The 13,049-nt window shown below is 34.4% G+C and overlaps 2 non-coding genes across 2 annotated transcripts; both read left to right on the forward strand.

The window, feature by feature from the left end:
* The first annotated feature begins 4,258 nt into the window (after positions 1 to 4,258).
* On the forward strand, positions 4,259 to 4,361 carry LOC149237841 (U6 spliceosomal RNA). Its single transcript, XR_016246795.1, has one exon. It is a non-coding gene; the product is annotated as a U6 spliceosomal RNA (small nuclear RNA).
* A 5,984-nt stretch (positions 4,362 to 10,345) lies between these two features.
* On the forward strand, positions 10,346 to 10,448 carry LOC149237842 (U6 spliceosomal RNA). The gene has a single exon (XR_016246792.1). It is a non-coding gene; the product is annotated as a U6 spliceosomal RNA (small nuclear RNA).
* Positions 10,449 to 13,049: the final 2,601 nt, after the last annotated feature.

Here is a 13,049-nt window from a genome sequence, read left to right on the forward strand (position 1 = left end):
TTCTACATTTTTTTGGAGGTAAAACTTGAGGTAAAATAGCATAATTTTCTGATTTATTACAAATTTAGGAGAATTTCATGAAAATCCATTGAGCATTATTTATCATCATTCATTCCACACCTTTACCACTTCCCATTTTTTAGAGACATATCATCTTTCAATTTGGGGGAATGTTGTTTTCATTCATTTCTTTCTTATGACCATGTCATTAATATTCTTTATCATCCATTGATATTATTATTTATTCTCAACACCTCCCTTATTCCATGTTGTTTTACACCAAGCATAGTATTCAACGAATGGTAGCGACCACCTCAATTTGTTTTCTAGCATTGCATGAGGGCATGCTAATTCTTCAGTTTGGGGGAGGATTTGCTACGCATGATGGATGTTTTATACTTTCTTTTTTATTTAAAGGCATACAATTTCATTTTTATACAGTACAAAAATTGATTTGCATATATATTTAAAATTATGAACTGAATTCTTGTGATTTCTTGATAGCAAAGACGTATCATTAAAATACAAAAACCCAGATAATTTCAAGTTAAATTAGTTCATAAAATTTCAGAAATCATGCACTATCACAAACAACCATTTTGTTTATATCTCCTGATTCGTGCATCAAAACGACCTGATTTTTGGATTATAGAAGCATTAATATATTATAAATCTACTTGCAAAATTTCAACAATATCTGGTTTGTAGTTTTTGAGAAAATGTTTAATCAAGTTTGTTGTTACTTATATCATATTTTGTTGCAACTTCATACACACATAAGTTGAACGTCAATGTAAAAATTGTTTGCCTTCATCAACATTGCTAAAATTGAATATTCATTATTTGAGGAAGAATTCATTGCTTGGTTAACACAGAGTCTTTGGGTTGCATAAGGACATGCAATATATTCAGTTTGGGGGTATGTTGAGCTGTTAATATGTCATTATTATTATCACTTTTTAACACCTATTTCATCTATTTCTACTCTTCTTTAACATGTCATTTATCACGATTTATCATATAATCCCATTTTATAATTATTTATGTTGTTATGGATAAATATTATTTCTTCTCCTTTATTTTTAATAAATTGATTATTATGCATGTTTTTACCAATTATGGTTTATTAATAAATTGGTTGTAACATCACTCACCATTTTAGCCTCCAAGATATTTTTCATATTGCAGATTTGATCTCCAGCTCATCATTAAATGTGCCAACTCAGAAATTCGCTAGAATAAGAAGTGACAATTTTACATTGGACGTTTTGGGTAAATGGAGAAGAATCTGGAAAATCTGAAACATGGGTTTTGTCTAGAATGGACCAAATTAGTTTTAAATAATCTATTTTCCCAAATTCAGTCCGTATTAAAAGAAATGGAAGGTTCTCTGAAGATGTTTTTCTCAGATTCGTTGTTGTGGTCATTTTCCAAATTATCTCAGTTGCAATACCAAATTCGACTTGTTCCTGTTGAATGTTGATGGAAAGATATTTCAGATATGATCTTGTTGATCAATTTGTTGTGAACAATCCAATTTTGTAATGGGAATCACATTGTAATCATCTCTGTTGTAACTGCTCTTTGCTCTCTATGTATTTAAATGAAAACAGAGATCAAAGCAAAAAAAAATGGGAATTATGGAGAATTAGATGGATTATTATATTAGAGATAGATAGGATGGGATAGGAGGAATGGGAGAATTACTATTGAAATTGTAACTTTGATCATTGACTCTCACTGTTGAAGCAGAGCACGAACTTGTTGTAACGATTATACAATGATTAATATATAAAAATAGTTGTTGTTTCCTCACACCTCCTGATGTAATCTGGCGGTATTCACGGGAAGCTAAGGGCCCGTCTCTTGGTGGATCTACTTGCTGCTCATGTACCATACAGTGTGGTTTGCCTAATTTCTCATTTCTGCAAGTGTGGTTTGTTTAAATGATTACCATTTGCAATTGAATTGTGTTGTTGTTCATTTCCATCATAATAAGATCATTGCTTTCTGCAAGTATATTGTTGTGTTGTTCATTCTAATTACAGAGCTTCATTTTTCATTTCAGTAACTTAGTTTTGATGTTCATTGCAGTCACATAAGCTTTGCTGTTCATTTCTATTATATAGCTTTGCTGCTCATTTACTTTCTGCAATCATCTAGTTTTACCTTTTAGCATTTTTACAGTTAACATAATTATCTTATTTACATCATCTGTAGTGGTGTTGTTGATTTACTTCATTGTCATTTCCAATTTGGTTATTTAGTGTGTTGTGTGTGAGGTCAACAACTATAAAGAACATTGGCTATTACTGTCAAAGCTCTCAGATTGAGGATCTTATTTATGCTTGATTTAGTTTACATCAATTAAACAAGGAATGAGTTATTGCTACTATATCCTTGACTGATAATTGTTGTTACTTTGTTGAATAAATGATTTAGTTTCAGAGCATTGAGTTTCTTTTAATTGCAAGTGAGTTTTATTTAAAGCATTCATTTACTCTTGTATTTGAAAGCACTGTACTGCAATTTAAAAACATCACTCTTGAGTAAATAGCTACCACAAACTACATACACTCTTGAAATAGAAAATCTTTCTTGGATTGATAACTAATGTGAAGATAATTAGGAGTTAAAAAGACACCTTTTATCAACCAAAAATGACTAGATTGAAGGATGAAAGACTACTGAAGTTGAAAGAGACATCTACCCATACACAAATCATGCATACCTGTCTCATCATGATGAAGGTACATTTCCATCTAGTTTTCTTTGGCATACTAGAGTTGGACACATTAATTATGATATCCTTCGTTTATTGAAAAATAATGGTGTTTATAGTTTACATATTATTCCTAGGAAATTGAACCAATGTGATTTTATATCTTTGGAAAGCATAGGAAACAACGCTTTCATGATTCCACTTTCATAGCATGTAGAAAACTTGGACTAATCCATTCTAATTTGTGTGGCTCTATACAAGTTCCTTCTGCTAATGGAAATAAATATATGCTGACCTTTATTGATGATTACACCAGAATGTGTTAGGTGTACTTGTTAAAAAGAAAATCTCAAGCTTTTGAAACTTTCAAAAAAACTCATGCATGGATTAAAAATGAAGCACAATCACATATTGACTCCCTTCGTATTGATAATGTAAAAGAATATACTTATAATGAATTTGAAAACTATATCTATCAACATGGGATTCAACATCAAGCTAAGTTCCATATAGTCCTCAGCAAAGTTGAAAGAATGCACGAGAGTATCTTAATATGGTATGTTCCATTATGTTTTTCAAAAATGTAAAGTTGATGTTTTGCGATGATGTGATTCTATGTGTAATGTAAAATACAAAATGTCCATCTTATGCTCTTAGAAATAAGGATACTTATGAAATGTGGCATATTTTCATTCATGTGTAAGGCATCTTAATGTCTTTGGTTCCACATACGATGTCTACTCCAATGGAATATAATCTGATCCTCGCATCAAAAGAAGGGAATGCATTTGAGGATGCAACTAATTACAAACAACTTATAGGAAGTCTAATATACCTCACCAATACTATACTAAATATTTCATTTTTTATTGGAATTCTTTCCAAATTTATGCAAAATCATTGTTAAGGACATTGGTCTGCTACAAAAATAGTTATGGAGTACTAGAAAGGAATTCAAGACTTTGGAGTCGAATATTTACAAGTGGATGACTTCAGTTTGATTGGTTATTATGATTCAGACTTTGACGGGGACAAAGATAATGGTGTGTCAATTTTAGGCTATCTCATGAGTCTTGAATCAGTAGCTATCTCCTGGAGGTCACGCAAATAGTCAGTTCATACAGAATCCATGATAAAGACTGAATATTTGGCAGTTAAAAAAACAAAAAGGAGAATGTACGGCTTAAGAAAATACTTGAATATTTGCATGAGAAACAAGTGAATTCTACCTCTCTTTTGGTGACAATACATATGTAATCAAGTTGGCTAAGAATACTTGATTCCATCATTGAACCAAACACATCAACACAAAGTATCCTTTGATTTCGATATCATGTATAGGCCAAGACTATTCATTTAAGACATTGTTCCACAAATGAGAAAATTGCATACATCTTTACCAAAGCACTCATAAGAGAAAAGTTTGAAAATTTCATAATGATGCTTGGGCTCAATCTCAAGTCTCATAAGTTGACATGCTAACACTCTGGAATAGAGTAACTTTGGATCTTAGAATTACTTTGAAGTGTTGTGGTGGTCTCTTTGGAGAAATTTGATAAAATTGGAATGATAGAGAGAAAATTAGTATGGCCCCTACACAAGGATGACATGCAAAAATCGAATAATGGTCCAATTTTTTCTACCTTGGGACCTATGTTTCTTCGAATTAGGTGGCCCTCTAACCTCCTTGCTTTCTTTTCATCTTGGCATAAATACTATTCATGATCATTTTATGGAAAACCTAACCTCAAAAGACTTTGGACCACCCAAAAGACCTCTCTTTGCAAATTTGGTTGTCTAGAAATAGTGCCATATTCAAAATTTTAACATCCCCCCAAGATCTACTGCTTTGAACTCCCTCTCCTCCTATTTAGAATTCAACAACCCTAAACTCCACACCCCTGATCACTCTTTAGACTTTCATTAATGAATCTGGATGGAATCTTTAACTGATCCTTTGAGAAATTCCTCCACCTCCACTCTTAAATATCACTTAGTGGAGAAGACCTGGTAGCTTAGTCTCTCTGATGAAGCCTTGGAAGACTCGAAAAATAAAAGAAAATGTTGGATCCTCCATTTTAATGGAGCCTCTAAAAGAATCCCAAGGGTGGAAAGAGGGGGAGGAATTATCGCTAATCCTGAAGGAAAATGTGTCACCAATTACTCTTGGGGGTTGGGAAGGAAAAGCAACAATTAAGCGGAAATGTATGGTCTATTATTAATCTTAACTTTGGCCCAAGAAATGGGCATTCTCAAGCTAATAATCTTAGGATATTCTATGATTATAGTATAACATATGAATATTGGTTCCTCTCCAAAATAGAATCATCTCAAGCTCCTCCTCAAAACAATAAATTGTGCTTTAGAACACTTTCTTTCGAAGTCTCTCTTTCATATTATTAGAGGCCAAAATGCAGAAGCAGGTTGTCAATCTAATCTATCATGTTTCCTCAACGTGGGTCAAATTGAAATTAATGGCATCAAAGATTGGAAAACTATATCATAACTCTTATATAATGAGTTTAATCAATCATAAGCAAAACTCATGGTACCTCTTTCTTGCTGACATTTTAAAGGGAAATTTAAGTCTTGGAGTTAATATGCAATGTTCTAGGATGGTTGATGTCATGGCTACAACCAAGCACCCGATCCATGCATGTGAGGCCTTCGAAAATTCACACACTCCATCCTACCTCAAACAGATGCACCTGCCTCGTACAATTCCACCACCTCGTTATGTGATGAAGTTAGAGAAGTTGATCATTATGAGTTTTAATGGCGATTTGATGGTCTCTGCCTGTGAGGGTTGACTCTCATGTGTTAAATTCCAAGTCTATCTTAGGTTCATTCACAGATCTTGACAGGGTTTTGAAAAAAATCTAGCAGAAAATTTTGGAAATCTTGGTTTCAGCTGTCAAGTTTCAAAATTTTGGGTGCTCGACGGGTTCTTGATGGTGTTGAATCCATTTTAACCATCAAAAAAACAATTCAAACACTCCATGGATTGGATTTATTGAAAAAAAAAACCCGATTTCATTGATAATTTCATCTTCCAGTTGAAATTTTGGCCTCAATAGACAATGCCTCAATTTAATGGGTTTTTGATTGGCTACATGCAAACCCAGACGATTGAAATTTTCATCACTGATTTAGATGTCTTTTCTCAATGACCATTAATACCCTTAACACGTGAATCTAGATTTTGGCTCCAAAAGGTTTTTATGAACATGCACATACCTTTATTTTGGAGAGCTCTTGATAAAGGGACCTATCAAGGTATACCTTAGTGATGACATGATTAATTACAGTTGTTTCTTTCAAGGGTTTTGCAAGTTTTGATGATGATTTCTCTGGCCCATGATGAAGATTGATTTTCTATTTTTATATTTTACAATTTTTTGTGTTTGTAAATTTTTCTAATTGCTTATGAGCACTCATACTAGTCTTGAAGGCTTAACAAGGAGTTTGAAAGTCAGTCGAACAAGAACCAAAAATGCATTCTCTCATCTCCATCATAGGTGTGGTGCTAATTGGTAAGGAGATATATAGAGAATGGTCCAAAAATATTAAGCACACCCTAATTTTTAATGACTTCTAGAATTGCATTTGTTAAGGAGAGGAGGATAGTGCACCTATCAAGCCTACATTAGATAAGGAGATAGTGATTGGGAAGAATAAGGGAAACAAAGCCTATGCCCTTATTGCCACATCTATCAGTGAATACGTGAGTCATAATATAATTTCTATTATAGATTCTTTTTTTTTCTAAGTGGTGTGTGTTACACTTCAATTTGTTACATCCATGCAAATGATGCCAAATCCAGATCTTTCGCTATCCAATTAACTATTGTCATGAATTCTCTTGAAATATCGAATAAATAACTCTCCATGATATATAAGAATCCTAGATTAAATACCTAAAAAACCCTAATTTTGGAGGTCATCATCGATCTTCATTTCACAACTTGTGATGTCACATGTTGCAAAGTAAACATAGAGCAATGTCATCGCAGTTTGACTGTGTTAAAGGCAAAATGGTCTTCTCACAAAGGTAAAAAATAAAAAGTAAAAGAAGATTCCTATTCTATAAGCCTCAAGATTGGTATCTATTCTGAAGTGGTGGAGATTGGGATCGAGCTCCCTTTATCCTAGACCTCCTTCCTACCATAGTGGATCCATCCCATTCATTGTGGATCTACTTCCTCCCTTTATGGATCTCTCAACTTCCACTCTTTCCCTATAAGTACAATCGACTCAAAGAGAATTGGGTTATCATTTTTGACTTTTGAACTATACTTACATGTTGTCCAAGTATCCATTGGATACTTTTTTATTGCAAGCGTTTGGATTGAGGATCATTGGAAGGAGGCTTCCAACATCATGGCCTGGTCAAACTATATTTTTCTTGCTTATTAATACAAATATATATTTCTTTCCCATATACATTTGTCATGATGTTTATTGTAAGATTCCTTGATCACTTACATAGTTTATGGTTGAGTCATCGGTGTGTTATATGCTTTGATCACTTGTTTGTTTTTGTCTTTACAACTCTCTTCTTGGAGCATCAAGAGAGAAAAGTTGATAGCTACAAAGGACAATATCGAGGGTCACCATCAAGAATTTCAGAAAAAGGTATGAGCTATGCATCCCATTTACATGTATGATTTAATGATAAATTAGTGAATGATTTCATATGTTTGTTTGCTTGTTTCTAGACTTGGTTTCCGAGTCTAGGGAGATTTGTCCTATCAGTAGGATAAGATTTGTTTGCCAAACAGTGTGAGTCCTATGATGATTGCACACTTAACATTTGTTTGAGAAACTATGACCCAAGGGAATCTAATTTGTCAAAATTACCCAGGGATGGCACCTGGCCTAGGCCACTCCATCCCTTAACATGGTAGGATTTTTGCCCACAGAGTTTTGAAATGGCGACCTTCACATCACAAAGTGCCTTAACAATACACCCCATCACCATCCATTCTACACCTCGTGGGTTGTTTCCATTGCATATCCTTATGGTGCATTAAATAAATTAAAAGATTTGTATGACTTAGAATTGGTGCTTATACAAATAGTAGTCAAACTCCTCAACCTTGAGTTGAAATATGATGATCCCTTGGCTCTAGCTTTTGAAATCATAGCCATCATGTATATGACATAGATGCCACTAGAGTGAAGATAGACATTCCTCTCACAGCCTTTATCAAGGCCCTCTAATCTACATACTCTTGTTATCTTGAATCTCTACAAGCTAACAACCAACTCAAGCCCATTGCATTTTACCCCTTAGTGGAGAAAATTGTAGAATGAGAGAAATATTTCTAGAGTGGGAAGACAACAACTCATCCCCCTAAAGACAATTTGTGCCTTTCTAAGAAAGGGATTAATTAGTTGCATGATTCTCATAGAGGAAGTGATAATAAGAGAGGATGTGGAAGAAACAATTTCAAAGGTAAGGAGGAAGGAGGGGTAAACACCATCAAGGAGAGAGATCTTATATTCATTGCATTTGTTGTGGAAATGACGAACATAATGCATCAACAAAAAAAATCCCCTAGGAGAAAATCAAAGGCAAACAAAATTAGAAAGAATACAGAGATAAAACACCAAATCCAGTCAAAGGTAAAGCACCTGAATCTACACATTATATTGTTTCCCATCACAATGTTGAAGTAACTGAAGATTTGTTTCACACTTCATTTTCTTCTTATAGAGCGGCATTGTTGGTTGACATAGTTGAAAATTGCCACATGACATTCCAAGGAGACTTATTTAAGTATTTTAGTGATAATGTAGATGGAATAGTGTACTTTGTAGATACATCAAGTCTCAAACTCTCAAGACTTGGCACAATTAGGCCTACACTACTTGGATTTCTTGTTTTTCTTTTGCATGATGTAAGCTATCTTCTAGATCTATGAGGAAATATGGTATCCCTTGTGTGCATCCCCTAACAAGGCCACTCTATTCATATCTTCGATGGAAAAGTAGAACTAAGGAAGAAATGTGACATGGTTGTCATGACTAGAGTGAAGGATGAAAGACTATTGAACTTGGAATGGACATCTACTCATACACAAATTATGCATACCTATCTCATCATGATGAAGGTACATTTCTATCTAGTTTTCTTTGGCATACTAGATTTGGATACATTAATTATGATATCCTTCATTTATTGAAAAAGAGTAGTGTGTATAGTTTTCATATTATTCCTAGGAAATTGAACCAATGTGATTGTATATCTTTGGAAAGCATAGGAAACAACCCTTTCATGATTCCACTTTCATAGCATGTAGAAAACTTTGACTGATCCATTCTAATTTGTGTGGCTCTATGCATGTTCCTTATACTAATGGAAATAAATATATGCTGACCTTTATTGATGATTACACCAGAATGTGTTAGGTGTACTTGTTAAAAAGAAAATCTCAAGCTTTTGAAACTTTCAAAAAAAATCATGCATGGATTCAAAATGAAGCACAATCACAGATTGACTCCCTTCATATTGATAATGTAAAATAATATAATTCTAATGAATTTGAAAACTATATCTATCAACATGGGATTCAACATCAATCTAAGTTCCATATAGTCCTCAACAAAGTTGAAATAATGAACAAGAGTATCTTAATATGGTTTGTTCCATTATGTTTTTCAAAAATGTAAAGTTGATGTTTTACGATGATGTGATTCTATGTGTAATGTAAAAAACAAAATGTCCATCTTATGCTCTTAGAAATAAGGATACTTATGAAATGTGGTATTTTTTCATTCATGCGTAAGGCATCTTAAGGTCTTTGGTTCCACATACGATGTCTACTCCAATGGAATATAATCTGATCCTCACATCAAAATAAGGGAATGCATTTGAGGATGCAACTAATCACAAACAACTTATAGGAAGTCTAATATACCTCACCACTACTAGACTAAATATTTCATTTTTTATTGGAATTCTTTCAAAATTTATGCAAAATCATTGTTAAGGACATTGGTCTGCTACAAAAATAGTTATGGAGTACTAGAAAGGAATTCAAGACTTTGGAGTCGAATATTTACAAGTGGATGACTTCAATTTGATTGGTTATTATGATTCAGACTTTGATAGGGACAAAGAAAATGGTGTATCAATTTTAGGCTATCTCATGAGTCTTGAATCAGTAGCTATCTCCTGGAGGTCATGTAAATAGTCAGTTCTAGCAGAGTCCATGACAAAGACTGAATATGTGGTAGCTAAAAAAACAAAAAGGAGAATGTATGGCTTAAGAAAATACTTGAATATTTGCATGAGAAACAAGTGAATTCTACCTCTCTTTTGGTTGAAAATACATCTGTAATCAAGTTGGCTAAGAATACTTGATTCCATCATTGAACCAAACACATCAACACAAAGTATCCTTTGATTTGATATCATGTAGAGGCCAAGACTATTCATTTAAGACATTGTTCCAAAAATGAGCAAATTGCATACATCTTTACCAAAGCACTCATAAGAGAAAAGTTTGAAAATTCATAATGATGCTTGGGCTCAATTTCAAGTCTCATAAGTTGACATGCTAACACTCTGGAATAGAGTAACTTTGGATCTTAGAATGACTTTGAAGTGTAGTGGTGGTCTCTTTGGATACATTTGATAAAATTGGAATGATATAGAGAAAAATAGCATGGCCCCTACACAAGGATGACATGCACAAATTGAATAATGGTCCAAATTTTTCTACCTTGGGCCCTATGTTTCTTTGAATTATGTGGCCCTCTGACCTCCTTACCTTCTTTTCATCTTGGCATAAATACTATTTATGATCATTTTATGGGAAACCTAACCTCAATAGACTTTGGACCACCCAAAAGACCTGTGTTTGCAAATTTGCTTGTCTAGAAATAGTGCCATATTCGAAAATTTTAACATCCCCCCGAGATCTACTGCTTTGAATGCCCTCTCCTCCTATTTAGAATTCAAAAACCCTAAACTCCACATCCCTGATCCCTCTTTAGACTTTCATTAATGAATCTGGATGGAATCTTTAACTGGTCCTTTGAGAAATTCCTCCACCTCCACTCTTAAATCTCACTCAGTGGAGAAGACCTGGTAGCTTAGCCTTTCCAATGAAGCCTTGGAAGACTCAAAAAAAAAAAGGATATGTTGGATCCTCCATTTTGATGGAGCCTCTAAAAGAAACCCAAGGGTGGAAAGAAGGGGAGGAATTATTGCTAATCCTGAAGGAAAATTTGTCACCAATTACTCTTTGGGGTTGGGAAGGAAAACCAACAATTAAGCGGAAATGTATGGTCTATTATTAATCTTAACTTTGGCCCAAGAAATGGGAATTCTCAAGCTAATCATCTTAGGATATTCTATGATTACAGTATAACATATGAATATTGGTTCCTCTCCAAAATAGAATCATCTCAAGCTCCTCCTCAAAACAATAAATTGTGCTTTAGAACACTTTCTTTCGAAGTCTCTCTTTCATATTCTTAGACGCCAAAATTCAGAAGCAAGTCATCAATCTAATCTATCATGTTTCCTCAACATGGGTCAAACTAAAATTAATGGCTTCGATGATTGGAAAACTATACCATACCTCTTATATAATGAGTTTAATCAATCATATGCAAAACTCATGGTACCTCTTTCTTGCTGACATTTTAAAGGGAAATTTAAGTCTTGGAGTTAATATGCAATGTGCTAGGATGGTTGATGTCATGGCTACAACCAAGCACCCAATCCATGCATGTGAGGCCTTCATAAATTCACACACTCCATCCTGCCTCAAACAGATGCAATTTCTTTGTACAGTTCCACCACCTCGTTATGTGATGAAGTTAGAGAAGTTGAGCATTATGAGTTCTAGTGGCGATTCGATGGTCTCTGCCTATGAGGGTTGACTCTCATGTGTTAAATTCCAACTCTATCTTAGGTTCCTTCACAAATTTGTCTAGGCACTATCCTTGTGAGGTATCTCTTCGAATCACCCCCATACGATCTTTGTGCCCATTTATTTTGAATTCATCATGGTATTGGCTATCTTGGGTGACAAGAGGCTCTATAATGAGCTCCTTATGCACGCCTACTCCTTTAATTTCAGTGGGTCGAGGAATTGGCTTCCCCTTCCCTACAACCTATTAAATTGGAGAAATTATCTTATAAGAGCCCATTTTGTGCAACAAGTTGACAGTAGTAGGGTTGAGGGCTACCTCAACGATCGAGACCTCGATAGTAAAGGGTGAATCTTGCAAGTCAATTTCATTTTAATAATTTCTATATGGTTCTGGTCTCTTTTGCTCATTAGGGTAAATTCCCATGCTCTCCTTACCTTCAGCCAACTCTTGTTATTTAGGAATTGTTGTTGCTGCGACAATGACCCTCCAAAATGTTTGCCTAAGTCAATTTTGGAGCCTACATAAACTATCATTTCAAGACCCTTAGTGTGATCACATTGTTTGTTTTGTTTGTTTTATGTTTTCTGCTAGTGTTGCATCCTCCTAATTCAATGTTTCCTAAGTGTCATCACCTTACACTTAGAATCGCTTGTGTTATCTAGCCCATCGTTAGGTGGACTCGTGACTTTTATTGACTTAGAAAACATTCTTTTTTCCATGCACACACTCAAAAAACACACAAAAGAAAACAAAAGCAAGAAAATCACCCTTTGAAAGCAAAAGCGCACTTCAAGATCACAAAGACATGTTATTGTGTTGAGCACACTCCTTCGAGTTGAAGAAGTGTGCCCTCCTTGAGTGCACTCCTTCGTGCTTAATAAGTGCACCCTCCTTGAGTGCATTCCTTCATGTTGAAGACATGTGCCCTTCTTGAATGCATGCATGAGCTTCTTGTTGCATGTGGGCACACTCCTAGAAAATAGGAGCCCACTTAACTTCCTTCAACTAACTCATTCACTTTTCGACAAGTGGTGATCATGCATGAAATAGTTTTGCATGTAATCTCTTTTAAATTAACCCAGCTAATCATTCATTTTCATAATCATTCTCATATGGGTTGGGCGCACATCTATGGATCAAGAAACTCTTCATCAATCTGTGTTACAAGTAAGTTTTGCATGTTGAATCTATTCATTTCCTTTCATGATTTCACTATCGATCTTGCTTTCCTTGCTGGCGTTTATTTGTTTTTCAGTTTATTTACTGGAATTTCTATTCAATCTTGCCTCTACAAGTGTTAATTTGTTATCGGAAGTTGAAATTTTGTATGTTCCTTGACCTTCACATTCTGATCATGATTGCGACAACATCCATAAAATCTTGTAGATCTTTCTTCTTCTCATTTCTATCATGAAATATTTCTTCCAAAATTGTT

The sequence above is a fragment of the Pinus tabuliformis genome, chromosome 8, assembly GCF_031772625.1.
Source record: "Pinus tabuliformis cultivar Carrire ecotype Pingquan chromosome 8, CPIR1, whole genome shotgun sequence".
NCBI classification, from domain to species: Eukaryota; Viridiplantae; Streptophyta; class Pinopsida; order Pinales; family Pinaceae; genus Pinus; species Pinus tabuliformis.